This window comes from Spermophilus citellus, assembly GCF_964194105.1.
Source record: "Spermophilus citellus genome assembly, chromosome: 8".
Lineage (NCBI taxonomy): Eukaryota > Metazoa > Chordata > Mammalia > Rodentia > Sciuridae > Spermophilus > Spermophilus citellus.
In genome coordinates this window covers 109,548,259-109,564,874 of record NC_138189.1, presented here as the reverse complement: position 1 = coordinate 109,564,874, position 16,616 = coordinate 109,548,259, and positions in this window count along the sequence as shown.

Sequence of the window (16,616 nt, the reverse complement as noted above, 5' to 3'; positions counted from 1 at the left end):
AATCTTAGCAAGTCAGAGAATCATGTCCTACTGGTATCTTTTCAAGTTGGTTTTGCATTAGCATCTGCAGAAATCCGGATTTCAATTACATCTCTGCTCTGGAGGACAGGGTTGGGCTGCTCACAGTGGGCAATAGTAGTAGAACAGAAAATCAACCCAAACCTAACTCTCAATGCTATTTTTCACTCTCATATTATTCTGTACCTTTGTCTACAATTATACTTTTATTTTAAGATAACTTCATTGAAAGAAAGATCAAATTTAGCCACTATAAACCATTCACTAAAGTGTGGGGCGGGGGAGTGATGTCTAATAATTTATAAGGTATAAATGATTGCTTACTTATGTAGCAAAAAATGATGTTTTATATAGGGTAAATATGAGGCTATGAATAAATTTAATGTTTTACTAAGTAAGAGATTGCACCTATTCCTATCCATTTTGTTATCTTTTAGTTGATACTTTGAAACACATGAGTTTATTGTGAATAAGAAAACACTCACACTTAGATATTAGCTTATTTCCTCCTGAGATTTCAACTTTACTAAAAATAAATCCTAATGTTTCATCAGGTTATGTTCTCCAAAGGTACTCAGTAATATCATATAAATGAAACTTTCATGGACCTGTGGTAGCCAAATTGCAAACAGGTGTCTTTTTCAAAGCAGTCTTGTATCCTGGTGCTTTCAAAAAAGGATTATAGTTATTTCCACCTCATTCTGAGGGAAACAATTTCAAACCTTTCAACTAGTAATCTTTCTCCGATGCTGCAACTTTGCTTTTCTTTGTCATTTAGTGTAAAAAGAAAAAGATATTGAACTAGAAACTCCATTGCCTAAAGAGAAATTTGCAAATAGGTAATGATGTTAAGGCCAACCAGAAAACAAAAAAATAATAAATAAATAAAAATGATGGAAAAGTTGAGGAAGCTGAACAGATAAACAGGAAAGTAAATAAACACACACCTGGGAAGTAAATAAAGCTAAAATATGGTGCAATTTATATAATGAACCAGCACATCTAGTGCCATGCAATCAAAACCACATTTAATGTATTATCTCTCTGCCCATTTAATTTTGTCCATGGAGCTATTTTTTTTTTTACCTGTAAAGGGATAAAACCAGGTAGCTATAGCTTTTCTCCTCACTCCTAACTCATTCAGGTTGCTTTCACCTTAAGTCACAAGTTATAGCCTTATTTCAGTATAATGGATGCATTAAAAGTCAAAGTATCTAACTTCATCCACAGTGACAGGTACTTCTCTTTTTCCAGGAGGCTCGACTGTGGGTTTATAACTTGGCTTCCTGCAGTCCCTGCCCTAGTCAAACTGCCTGCTTTCTGGGCTCCACTGATGTACAAAGGGACTTCCTTCCTGTGGGCAGGACACATTCATGGTTTCTTTGATAATTCCCTTCTCCCCTCCCCACATCTCTGAGGGTCTGTTAGTTTTGAATGATGTACTACCTTCCTCTTAGTTTGTAATGGGTCTGAATTTGATCAGAGAAGCAAAACTGCTAAGAGAGGTAAAGAATCAGTGATATTTTATACATATCCCACTATTGCAGGAGCTTGTACAGTCTTTGCTCTGAATTTGATAATGAATCTGTTGGTACTCTAAGCCAGTCAGACTCACAGTTGAAAAGAATGCCTGAACATGGATGGGAACAGATGAACTGGGACCCTCAGGACAAACTACAACCTATGTCAGAATCTCATTATCTGTAGTTTTGTTTTATTAGTAACTTGCAATGGGGAAAAAGTGGCACTCTGCCCAGGACCTGCACACACATACACTTGGCCAAGGAACTGGCATAGTTGAAGAAGATCTGGAGGCATGCGGAGAAATTATGGGTCCAGTTATAGCAATATGCCTGTTAGATGAGCCAGCAAACCAGCAACTATAGGTGCAAACTGCCTGGTCCCTTTACTGACTTTCAGAGCTCAATGCTTAAGCTTTATTTCTGCCTTCCATATGCTTTGCAAAATTTGTCCTGTGGCCAGCAGATGATGAAACCATACATGGCAGGGAATTCTAGGAAATGTAGCTCTAGCTTAACTAAGATGGTACAGTGTCAGGCTACGTAGCTCACTATTTTTTTCACATGTAATTAGGAATACCAGGGAAATTTACCTTGTCTCTGAAGAGACTTGTTCAGACTCCAAATGGAAAACTTATGGAACACAATCAATCTCTCTTCTCTTTTTCTTTCTCTCCTTTTCCCCTCTGCCTCTGTTCCCTCACCTTTCTCCTCCTCCGGTTTAACCATATCAAGGTCTCAGGAAACACACATCCAACAAACTCTGGTTGTATTTGCCAACCCAGGAGTTTTCCTCTCCTTTATTTCTGCCTTCAGCCCTGGCTTACTGCACCCCACCTGCTTCCAGAAGTAGATTCCAAACTCTCGGAAAGACCACACTGAAGTCTTGCTTCTGAAGCTTGAGGGGAATTGCTTCTGGGGGTGGGAATGGGGATTCAGACTCCTGCCCTCTGTCCTTAGAGAAATCTGTTTCTTCAAATCCTTTTCCCTAAACCCCCTCTATGCAGTCATGTGGGAAAGAATTCTCAGAATCTAGTAACCCATTTTATGACATCTCCAGTACAAATTACTTGCTGTCTAGTGCTGCGAACTGAACTAGCCAGTCTTTTATATCTTGGCACTTCAGAGATGGCATCCATTTCAGCTTCCTCTTTAAGGAAAAAATTAATTTATACCTAAAGAAATCGCTTACAGCTCAGGTTTATATATCCTTACCCCAGGAATAAAATTAATACCTATGTAAGTTTAGAGGCAGTATGGTATAATGGCTTATGGGCAGGTTTTACTTTCCAGTAAATATATTGAGTCTATATCCATGATTTATGTTCCATTCCTACAAGAAGGATGTTAATGATGATATTTTAAATATTAACTATCAGTCCTCTTAGGTCTCAAAACCACTGCATGTACCCAACTTACTGTTTTATTTGTAATTTTAAAACACATTTTATAGCTCTGAATTCTGCATGCTCCTTTACTGGTAACATCATCATGCAATTGTTCAATAAAACTAATTGCAAACTCAACTCTGGCTTTAGAATCATAAAAATAGCCTGCTGTCTCTTCAATATTGATGACCTTATAATTAAAATGGAACTTACTACTAAGCATATTATTTTCCCCCTGTAGAGAGAGCTGTACTTTTTACCTCTTCAAACTCTGTCTGCCTATAATTGATAACTAGAAACAAACTTGGAAAGGTTAGCCAACAGAAAAGATGCCAGACACTCAGGGTAGAATCCATGAGGCAATGTGATGAGGAGGCATCTGAAGCAACAGACATGAAACAAATATTACCAGACTGGATTATATGACTTATTTTAATCTATTATTATAGAATGTAAAATTATAATTCAGGAGAACATTAGAAAATGTAGAAAAGAAAAATATTTATCACCATCTGCTAAACTCCAGAAAGAGGAAGAAATAAGAATTAAATAACAACTTAACAATTGATAGGAAAGAGAAATTCTAAGAATTAGAAAATGAGACAAACAAAGGGCTTTTTCCCTTTGAGAATATTATAGAGAATAATTTTAAACTTTCATTCATAAAGGACTTTTGCTTTGATATACAAGTTTGGAATCTTGGGAAATTTCAAAATAATTCAGTTATTTTTCATGAGATACAACAAGCGAACATTAAAATTTACATTTGAAAATCATTTTAATACAATGAGTAGTATTGCTACTATGTATTTACAAGTGTCAAAGAAGATATTTAATTACTTTATACAAGTAAAATTTTGATTATCGAAAGTGAAATTTAAATTATACATCATGATTCATTTGGGTCCAAAGTTAATATTAAAAATATAGACTTTGTTTTAACTAGAAAGCAGGAAGCCTGAGTTTGAATTCCTCTGGTTATGTGTCACTATCATAGGTTTTCTAATGTTAGGCAAGGTATCTGACATTTTGTGTCAATTTACTTAGCTGAATCATGGAAATAAAATTATCACTTACATAATATTTAAAAAACATAATTTAATATATGCAAAGGATTTATAGTAGTACTTAGTATGGTTATAAACTAATTATCATCCAGTGCTGTGGTGAAAATACACATATCAATCACACACATGTAAATATTTAAGTGTGAATTTAACCGGAAAATTTTAAAAGAAACTGCAGAAGAATATCATCATAACTTCAGGGTAGAAAAAAATTTCTTAGCTACAAAATAAAAAGAAAAACCAAAAAAATCTTTCCTTCATTACATGATAATTTAAATTTTCTGCATAAATAAAGTAACCATATATGAAATTAAAGTGAGAGATTGATGTGGAAAGTTAGCATTATAATATAAAAGAGTATGTTCAAGTCAATAAATCTATTACAAAGCTCAATAAAAGACATCCTGAATTACAATGAAAATATAAAAAGTGGATCTATCTTTTTACAGCATTAGAATCAGGAGACAAACTCTAGATAGGGCAGAGGGGCAGGAGGGAAAGGGAGGGGACAGGGGATTAGCAAGATGGTGGAATGTGATAGACATCATTATCCAAAGTACATGTATGAAGACACAAATTGGTGACAACATATTTTTTTATATACAACCAGAGATATGAAAAATTGTGCTGTATATGTGTAATAAGAATTGTACTGCATTCTGCTGTCATTTATTTTTTAAAAATTCAATAAAAAAGAATCAGGCAAATGCAAATTAAAATGAGATAATACTTCATACACATGAAGCTGAAAAAATTAAAAGACTGACAATACCAAGTGAGAGTGTAGAAATCAGATAACTCTCCTACACTACTGGTGACTATGTAAATTGACAAAATTATGCAATGTAGCATACAACAAAGGGATTCTACCACCTGTTTTATTCTAAAGAGCTTTCAGGAATGTGCTCAAGAAAATATATGAGTATTGATTGCTGTACTATTTGCAATTAGGGATACTTGGAAACGCTTTATATATCCATTAATAAGACAAGGGATAAATAAATTGGAGAATATTAAGTCAATGTAACTATCCTAGAGTTAAAATTAATGAGTTGTAGCTACAGATCAAAATGGTATTGTGCATATAAAATAAAACACCAACAAAAGTATGGCATATTATTTATAATGCAAGGTATGTGTACAAATACATACATTAAAATAATGATAGCAGATTTTTAAAAACTGTTCTCTTTAATGGAGGAGGAGAGGAATGTATTTAGAAAGTGATCCATACATCTATTTATTTTTTTACTTTGTGAAAAATATGTGACACAAATAGTACTTATACATTTAATTTAGTTTATCAATTGTTATAAAGATATTAATTAAATTCTTCTTGGTTCTGTATAATTAAAACACTGTATAAAATCAATTTAAAATATAATAGACTAAATTTATCTACCTGTGTTCTAACAGTAAAAAGAGCCAAATGAGCCTTGCAAAGTAGAGCATTGAAATTTTTGTATTTTATTTAAAAAAAATACATATATATATATATATATATATATATATATATATATATATATATATATATATATATATATCAGATTATGGTGTGTGTGTGCATGCATGTGTGTGTTGCGTTTTTAAGTGAGTAAAGAAGTTAGGGGAGTTTCAACATATTTTTTTCACAACTGCTTTCTCTACAAATAATTCATTGCCTCTTTGGATGACTTTTATTCCAGATAAATAAAAATGCACATTTTATTACATATACTCACCACTCTCTTTACTCTATTAAAAGTTTTTAATATATTATCAACATCTCCTCATAGAATATAAAAATTTTGGTCAGATGACCAGAAATATTATCATTTTATATACCCAGTAAAATTTATATTTCAATTTTAATTCCACTCATTTTTCTGCCTTTACCTCTTTTGATCTTTTTTGGGGGTATACTGAGGGTTGAACTCAGCAGCACTCAACCACTGAGCCAAATCCCCAGCCCTATTTTGCATTTTTTATTTAGAGACCAGGGTCTCACTGTGTTGCTTAGCATCTCTCTTTTGCTGAGGCTCGCTTTGACCTCTCAATCCTTCTATCTCAGCCTCCTGAGCCACTGTAATTATAGGCATGAGCCATCTTGGAATGCAATATTTTTTAATATTTTGGACATGTATTCATATAAATAGTATGCTAATTTAATCTCCACTCACTTTTTTTTTTGAGAGAGAGAGGGAGGGAGAGAGAAAGGGGGAGAGAGAGAGAGAGAGAGAATTTTTTAATATTTATCTTTTAGTTTTTGGTGGACACAACATCTTTATTTTATTTTTATATGGTGCTGAGGATTGAACCCAGTGCCCCAGGCATGCCAGATGAGCGTGCTACCGCTTGAGCCTCATCCCCAGCCCCTCCACTCACATTTTATATGCATATGATATACTCAATCTGTTCTGCATTAAAAGGAAAAAGATAAATTATTGAAACTGACCATAGACTTTTCTTTTTCAAAGTAGAAGCCCCATGGTACCACCACAGGCTTTTATCACTTGACACCACCCCCTTCCAACCCAATGTGTCTTCAGCTTTCTGTGTGACTTTCACTCAAGAGAGCATGGATGGAAAGACATTCCCAAAAGAAGCCATGCTAAGGTTATATAGCACTGTGGTATAACAGCAAATATTAATTATCAAAATTCCTGTCTGCTAAAACTTTTTAATTGGGAAAGTACTAGGCAGTGTTCTAAGTTCCTGTGTAAATAAGTGAAAGCCTAACATAAACAGTAACACAAAACTAGATATTTTACAAGAAATCTTAAATACAAAGAGTCTGTTAGCAGAAGTCAAAAAATGCCAACTAACTTCTATGGTCTTTCCACTCTAACTAGCAAGTAAAATTTCTTTTTAAAAGTTTTTTGTTTATTTAAATTGACATATAAAATTGCACACATTTATGCAGTACCATGTGATGTACTGATACACATACAAATTGTATGATGTTCAAATCTGAGTGAACATAGCTATCTCTTCAAATACTTATTTCTTTGTGTTGAAAACATTAAAAAACATTTTTTTTCTAACTTATTTCAAAATATACAGTACATAATTATTATCTTTATTCACCCTCTTATACAATAGCACAACAGATTTTATTTCTCCTAATAGTAACTTAGTACCTATTAACCGAACTTTCCCAATGCCTCCCTCCCACTTACTTCTCATAGGCTCTGGAAATCACTATTCTATTCTCAACTTCTATGAAATCCATTTTTTTATTCCAAATATGAGTAAGATCATCTGATATTTGTCTCTCTGTGCCTGAGTAATTGTTTAATACATCCTCCAGTTCTATCCAAGTTGTCATAAATGTCAGTATTTCATCCCTTTTTATATATGAATAATATTCCACTGAGTATGGGTACTACATTTTCTTTATCCACTCATCTGTTGATGGAAAGTAGGGTCATTTCATTTCTTGGCTATTGTGAATAATATACTACAGTACCCATGGGAGTGCAAACATCTCTTCAACATACTGATTTCATTTCCTTTGAGATTACTGGATCTTCTGGTAGTTGCATTTTTAATTTTTGAGAAATCTCTATACTGTTCAATTGTCACACTAATTTACATTCTCATCAACAGTGTGTAAGGGTTCCCTTTTCTTCATAAGTACATTTTCTTTGTCCTTCTTGTGCACTGAGCTAAATGGCTGCTGTTCATGCTGCTGTGCTTCAGCTCTCTGCACCTCTTCAGTTTTTGAATGCTGCTCAATTCATTAATCATCAGGCAAACTCTGATAAACTTATTTTGTCTAAATTTTGTATTTTCATGTACCTTATGAATCACACATAGTTAACAGTGACCTTCAGACAGCATGCTTTAGCCTATGTGGTTAAGAAATATGTTTTATAAAGACCCTTCTGAAAAAATTCAATCGTTTCCTTGAGAAGTTAAGAAGGACCAGTATTGATGCATCGAGAACTGTGCAATATGCTGATAAATTTTATAAACATTTGTTATAGCAATATTATAGCAATATTAGAAAATAGATATAATGTTATTAAACAAATTTTTTTAGATGCCAAAGGGCCTGTCTGAAGTAGTGAAATGCTTTGCCTTATCAAATAACACATGGATAGTAAGATTCTAAAATCTATGTTCTTTTTATGTCTTCAACACCCTACATTTGGATCCATCCATCATTTATTTAGGAAAGACCCATACATTTTTATGTTAATGTATCATCTTCTCATTGCAGTAAACTTAGTAAAACCAGAGAGAAATGAGCTCATATGAGTGAAATCAAAAGTCAACGCCAGTCTATGAATTCATGATGAAATTGATAGGAAAATAAATTCAATTATTGGTTATTCAGACTTGTGATGATTACAAATCATGAATGTTTTATACATTCAGGCATGTAAGAAGTACACTATCAAAAAGAACAGAACAAAGTGGCTTCAATGAAACAAAAGAACTTCACAGCTCTCAGCAACCTGTTGGTATGCCATGTAATAATATTTTTTTAAATGTTAAATTTTATAAAAGAACTCAAAGCACTTAAAAGAGACTACTTTTTTATTTTTTGTGAGGGCATATTGCATTTAAGAATATTTACATAAAATTGCTAAAATGATATTAAATACACATGGTATTGTTACAAACAAAGTGATTTCCCACAGAAGCTCAACCTATTACCTATGCTGTTCTACTGCAAGAAATACCTCATTTTTGAGATTTTTCAAGTCAAAAACTGGCAATCCTTGCATCTTTTGGGCCTTCTAGTGAGCAGATGCTATAACAGATTTGAGTGCAAAAAAAAAAAAATCATGGAGGAAACCTTGTGAGAGTTAAGGAGGAAGGATTGTAGCAGGAGTAGATTGTGGAATCCTTCAGAGAAAGCTACAGGTCTCATGCTTGCTAAAGAGGAAGGTAAGAATGGAATGCAGGGTAGAAAAGTCTCAGGCTGCACTGAAGCTCTAAAAAATGAGCTTCACAAATGAGAGCTCAGCAAAAAGACTGATAGAAGGAAAGTCCTGAGTGAGGCAGAAACACACAGGTTTTGCAGAGCAGGTATCCAAGGGAATGCCTGGGTAGAACAAAATTCAGGAAAATACTGTGTGAAGTTGTGAAGGCACAGGCTCTAAAGACCCATGGCTCCTTGAACTCCTGGCAACAGACAGTCTAGTTCTTTTGTGAAGGGAGATCCAACCAGCATTCCTTCCCTCATATCTGCCATAGACTTTGGCAAACATTCTGCAGCCATTGAGTAGCTCTTGGTATGGAGTCCCTTTGCCTCTACTTGATCTTAAGCTTTCTAATTCTTTCACATTCTACTCTGTTCTCCAATATTCCAACGTGGTTGATTGCAATGTGAAGCTACCATCTAGTTTTGCAGCAAAACTTTTTTATTTGTGAACCCCTGCTGGTACAGAGAGCTAAAACCTATCCTGTGTTCCTAATTCAAACACTGTTCTTTGCTCTTCTCCCTCCGTGACAATTTGAACTCTGATATTTACTTAGAACATAGAGTTAATTGTAGCATTTGTCTTCTATTTAATATTTTAATTTAAAACAAAAATTTTAATGAAGATACATTCAATATTAATGTAAATCTAATGGGAATTATTTGGAAACAGTACATGAATCATGAGCATTTTTGAGGATTTTTAATTTAATAAACAATGCATAGTAAGTGTGAGGGTATATGTACTTTCATTTTCTCTCTTCTTTCTTTCATTTGTTCAAAGGTTTTGTCTTATTCTGACAGAGATGTTCACACATACTTAACAAAAAAACACATGTTAAAGTTAAATGCGAATGAAGACCATAATGAGATAGCACTGCCTATCCTCTAGGAAGTCTAAAATTAAAAAACACAATAGCAGATATTAGCAAGAGTGTGGAAAGCAATGAGAATCTTATTGTTTGTGAAAACATAAATTGGTACAGTAGCTTTATAAAACAGTGCAGCAGTGGCTCAAAATAGTAAACATATAGTTAATTCTGGAACAGACAATTTTACTCCTAGGTGTATATTCCCCCAAAACTGAAAACAAATGTCCACACATAAACTCATTTACACGTTTACAGCAGTACTGTTAATAATATGCAAAAAAGATAGAAATAATCCAAATGTCGGTCAGGTGAAAATTAATAAACAAAATGCACTAAATCTTTGTAATAAAATATCATTTAACCGTGAAAAGAAATGACATGCTTATACGTATTTCAACATGAAACCTTGAAGTCATCATGCTAAATGAAAGTAATCAACTCCAGAACTCAACTCTTATATAAATCCATTCATATTAAATGTTATAAATAGGCATACCATAGATGCAGAAAGTAGAATAGTAATTGCCAGGGACTGAGATGTAAAAAAACAAACAAACAACAACAGAGATAGGGAGGGCCTGCTAACTGGTACAGAGTTTCTTTTTAGGTGATAAAATTTTCTGAAAGTAGATAGTGGTAACGGTTGCACAATCTTGTGTATATTCCAAAACACAGAAAATGAAGCACACTGAATTATGAACTTTAAAAGAGTAAACTTATAGGATATGAATTATATCTCAATAAAACTTATTTAGAGAGATAAATACATGCACACCTAAAATGTTTTTCATTATGGGTTAGACAATGTTAATGAAAATATAGTTGTTATCTGAAGGTTTAGTTTTCATGCTGGCTATGATAGCCAGGCTTCAAGATTTACCTAGAGTTCTCTGTTGACATGTGTATGTAGTTGCACTTCCACATAAAATACAATATAAATGATAATGTGACTTCTAATATTTGCTGTAAAGACACTTGATCTTCCATCTTTGTCTCTTTCTCTCTTGCATCAATATCTCTATGGAAGCTGGCCATGCAGTATACATCTCTCCACAAGATGTGGAACTGGAGCCTCCTCCCAACAGCCATTTCAGAAGCTAATAAGAAGTAGATTCTCCAACCCAGTTAATCCCTCAAACAACCATCCTGAGCTCATAGCCTGACTGTGAGCCAAAACTACATAGCTAATCTGCTGCTAGATTCCTGATACACACAGGATATCTGAAATATTTAATATTCGTTGTTTCAAGCTGCTCAATTTGGGGATTGTTAAGCAGCATTGGATAACATGAAAACTTGGAGAGACCAAGGTTTTGCATGATGAGAATATAAAAGAGCTGAATGATTCATCACTGTATATATGTTTAAATTAATGTATCATTTTGTGTAAATGTGTTATATGTATATATATATTTATATATATCATTATATATTACATATCATCAAATGTATTTTTATCCTCCTAGCTAAACACTTAAAAGAAATAGAAAAAATCCTGCAGAAGAAAAATGCAGGAAGGAGTTAAAAATAGGAAATATGAAACAAAATATTGTGTTAGTCATCTGTTTATGAACTTAACAACAGAAAGTAAAATATAATGAATAGTTCCTTAACAAAAGAACAGAATAATTACAGACACCAAAGACTACTCTTCATGAGAACTCTAGAGAATTATATCCCGTTTCTGCCAAGCAATTAAGTACATTAAATAAATATAATGAAGTACAAGCAACCACAAGCATCTAAACTGCTTGATATATATACTGAAAAACACAATCAAAATCAGATGAAATTTTAATGTACTTTTTATGGTTCTTACTTTGATAGCTTAGAATTGTGCTGAATTGAAGGTTGGGGTGGGGTAGGAATAACTTTTAATGCAAAGATCCTTGATCTGATAGGCTCCTTTCTGCCTCCATAAATGTTCAAAGTACTTAACATTCAGATTTAGACAGAAATAAAAATATAGAATAAATAAAAATCAGATTTAGATAGCAATATCCAAAATGTCAATGTACAGAAGGCAAAGGGTGTTTTAAGTTGGTATGAGGATTAAGCTTTGCTCAGAGAAAAATACTATTTCAATCATATTCTTATAATTCTTAAAATTCTCATATGACTTTATAACTAATGAAGAAGTAGAGCTATACAGCAAACATGCATGAACTAATAGATGCAGTTGAAGAAATCTCACATATGGTATACATCTTGATGGAGGGAATAAAAGACACATATCCTAAAATCAAAGATGCTCTCAGTAGAGCAAGTCATTTGTTTAAAACAATTCTCTTCTGCTTTATACTTGCAAAGACTGTAATTTCATACCTTTTAGTGCTACCAATGATCATGGATGAGTTGAGTCTTTTTTTCAGAAGGAAACTTGCAGCTTTCAGAACAAAGATAACACTATGAGAATGTAAATAGCAAAAATAATAGCTGATAATTATTATTCTAAAATTCTAATTTTTATCTTCATAATGACATTGTGATTTAGATTCTGCTATTATCTCTATTTTGTAGGAAGAAATTGCAGAAGAACAATCGAGTGACTTGCCCAAAGTCACACAGATTTATTTATTACTTCTGTCCTTCTATCCTTTTTATTTCTTTTTTCTCTAATGTCATTAAGTATCACCCCATTGACTTTTCAATGTGTTCTTGTCCCTCAAAGGTGTCTTTGAACCTTTTAAGGACTAACAATCTGGACTGTCAAATCTATTATGTGCTTGTATATGAGTTTCTTTGATGTTCACAGTCAAAATTACCAATAACCCTAGTAAGGGAAACAGAGAAAAAGTTGCTATTTTTTGTCCTATTGTGGTCAAAGGGGAAGAAAACCATAACAAGATAAGCATTAGGTGAATAAAAACAAAATGAAATTCATTTTTTTATTATAAATTATTGTGGTCAAAGAGAAAGAAAGAAATAACCAAATAAAGAGATGAATATAAACAGAATAAAAAGGTAAACCGAATAAATTTCAAATTTTTCTTATGAATTCTTCATGAGAATTTGTAATAAAAATTTTCTTAACATTTCTAAAAAATAAATTTTAATTAAAATTATCTTTTGTTTGAAATTCTATTAGTACAAAGTGGGGTAGAAAAAATGAATATCAATATGTATTTTTGAGAGTAAAATGTTTCTGTCAAGGTTACATTGTTAGGACTAAGACATAGATTTCTTCTTTTCTGTTACTCAATTTGTTTTCCCATTAACCTCAATTAGTTTATAAAATTTTACGTCGTGACTTTTTGTTCACTGATACCTTGTCAAATATATTTTTATAATTTTTTATCCTCCCTTTCTTCTTTGCATAAATAAATATTTGGCTATGAAGCAATACATTTGAAAGAACATTTTAGACTATGTTAAGTTTTACTAAAAATACTAGGTATTTCAGTTTAAGTGCTAGGTACTAAGAAGTACTAGGGTAGTTCTGCTACAATATTTTCATATATTAATATGTCACAAACTACTAAGTGAAATAATTTAAGTTAACTGACATTTAACCAGATTTTGTCAGAAAAATTAAACATGCATGCATATCAGATATATGTATGTTATATATATATATAATATACATATATAATATAAAAGCATATATATATGCTTATATATATATATGCTCAATACATAGAATATTTGTACAATTTCATCCACATACATAAAACCATTCTAGGTCACTGTTTATGCTTATAGTGACTATTTTCCTGTTTAATAGTGTAAACATCTGAAAAATAGAAATAGTAACATTTTCGTGCAATTTTATTTATGGGTCTGTCTGATCATTGAGAAGTGTTGAAAACGAAAGAAAGAAGCTACTAATGTATATGAAGTTTAAGAATTTATTAAGTATATTTAATTTAATCACTCCATCCGTATTTATCATTTTCATACACTACTGACAGTTAGATTCACCATGATGATGGAAAGGCAGAAAGTGTGACATGTCTCCTCATGCATCATAAGGGTCAAGGCCAACAATCATAACAGAAGACAAGACGATACAAAAACATAACAAATTGATGTAAAAGCTTACCGTAACATAGAAGTCCTCAGAAATGAAGACTGAAAGACTCAGGGGAAACTTTTTATGCTTAGGTTCAATGAAGATGGACAGATGGGAAGAACAGGGAGTGGATATAAAGTATGATACAACAGTACTTGATTTGGGGGAGGGGTGACCCAGTAAGGCCTGTCTGTTCAAACTCTTTTTGGCCTCTCTGTGTAACATACCTTCCTCCTGCCTAGGGGCAGGACACCTCTGAAATGAGGGTCTTTATGGGAGAAGGGAAATAGTGACCTTTCTAGGTTTTATGGCTTGCTTTGGAGTTGAGGGGTTCTAGTCTCTATGACCTGCCTTGAGGAAGAGAAATCATGATTTCTATAACTCCCGTGAGGGAGAAAGAGAGGTCGTAGACAGGAGGGCAAGAGAAGTTCAGAGAGAGACTCTGCTTCTGAGGCTGCCTTTGAGGCCTTCTGGTATTTTTTAGTTCAAAGTATTCAGCATGCCAAAGCATTGTACTCTGGGATATTCTCTTCTGAGCCCTGATAATAGAAAGAAGCTTTTGCGTTTTAGATTATATTTCTTTGTAATTAAATTTTCAGTAACTAATAAGATGAACCTTAACTTTGCATCTTCACAACCTTAACATTCATGCAAGATAAAAACGATAAAAATCTTCAGAAAAAAAGTGACAACGATCACTTTTTTTGAAGATTATTTTTTAAAATAGTGAGAAAAAGAAAATGTTTCTGAGTTGAGAATGTTTATGCCAATTTTACCCTAAAGCAAATATTTTACTTTTGTAACAGAAATCTCCAAGACAGTGACCATACTGGAACTGCTGACATGTCTTAAACTGTGGAATTATTATTGGTTGCTACTATGATATCATGCACATTACTGTGTGAAAGAATTGAAAGCAGCAATAATAGAGCTTAGCTTTATAATATCAAAATATTCTCTCTCTCTTAATCTCCAGGGAGAAAAACAATTAGAGAAAGACAATCTAGCTAAATAGACTGGGAAACAGCCTAGCTGCTTCCACACTTCATTACCCTCCCTCTTTCTCCTGTTACATTTTGCACAAATGGCTTGATTCTATTTACCTGACATCCTCAGACTTCCCTGCTGACTGGCTTTGAAGCCAAGATAGACAGTGTTTTCCAACAACGCTTATAGTTCTTTGTAAAAAGGCCAGTCTTTAAGAATGTGTAGTCGAAACTTCAATATGTCTGTGACTGCAATTTCCCAGAATGTAAAAGCACTTTCGGAAACAAGTCTCGTTACAATAGATGTGAATGGAAGCAAGATTGCTCTGGGGTACAAACATTCCACATTAGCTAAGCAAACGCAGAGTCAGAGGTTAGGAAATGGGGCCATGAATAAGCAGCATGCCCACTAGAAGGTTGATCAAATCGTGAACTCCTTTAAACTTCCAGAAGTCAGGGCTTTAGAAATATTGCTGCCATGTTTTGATGCCCTTTACCCCCCAATCCAGCAGGATAATAGCTCTAACTGTTGCACTGAAATAAAGTGCTTTCTCTAAGATGAAGCTCTTTGCAAGCACAGTCTGGGATGAGAATGGTGAAGAAATAACAAGCAGCAGAGCTGATTTTCCTGAGCTCTCTTTATGGACTGAACCATAAATCTATAACGATGTGAAGGCTTCAGAGATTTCCTAGTTGCCCTCATAAGAAATAGACATCATTCTATTTTCTGACAGTTCAGGTAGTAGAAGTAGGCACATTTTCCCCATAGTGGCCAGGCTATGAATCTGAGTAACTAATCTACTGATAATTAGATGTGATGTCTCAAATTAGAAACCAATATTACACGTGTGAATTAATGGCATTTCATTATGTATTACTGTCTCCATTAATAAACTGTGACTAGTCTAGGCTTTATAGCTCTGAGGTAGCTCAGGAGACTACAGTTCAAGTCCAGTTTCAATCAAGGGCAGTATGAAATGATGAATGTAGGAACCAAAATGTACTGAATGTCTTAGAAGCAAAACCATCTAGAGCTTCCCTATGTGTGAATCTAACTCCTCTTATGCTGGAGACAGCAGAGCATTCATTGCTCAGTGAAAAGTGAATAGGGATTTTAAATCCACAGTGATTCTCCATCTACATGACGGATTCAACAATCATATTTACAGATTTCTACTTAAGACCGGTCACAAACTGACCCAGCTCATTGAGTAGAAGGAACTTAGTCCAGACTCATGAACACCAAGTCATTGAAATCCAAGCTTTGTTTAGCAAGTGATGAAACTGAATCAAGAGCTGAAACTGAATTTAATAGGCACCCCTGTGATTCTCTTCTCTCATCACATGCTCCAGCTTCATGGGCTTGTTACAGCTGAATAGGCAGCGTTTATGCTGTGAATAAAAAGCTGCCTTCCTTCCCTCTTCACCTCTTCTCAAACTCAGTATTTTCAAACTCTGTTGGTTATTGTAAATGAAAAGAAATGCTGTCGTCTTATCTCTGCATTTGTGCAGGGAGCTTGGAGGACAATTTAGGTCAGCTCAGTATGACTGACCGGCAGAAGGGCCCTTCTTCTCTGCCTTTACCAAAGGCTGGCCTTGGCCTGTCTATGAAGAAAAAATATCATTTTTTTGTGGGAGGAGAAGTGACATATCAGTTAGTTTGCTGCTGGTTAGGGTACTCCCTGTTTTGTATTTCAGTAGGTTGATAGTAACTCATTTTCCAGATTTGGAAGATTTTTCTCCTCCAAATAGATTTTACTATTTTCATTTCAAACACATTCAGGCACATGCCAGAGTCTTTCAAATTTAATACCTCTTTTTATAGGAGAGAAAGAAAGAGG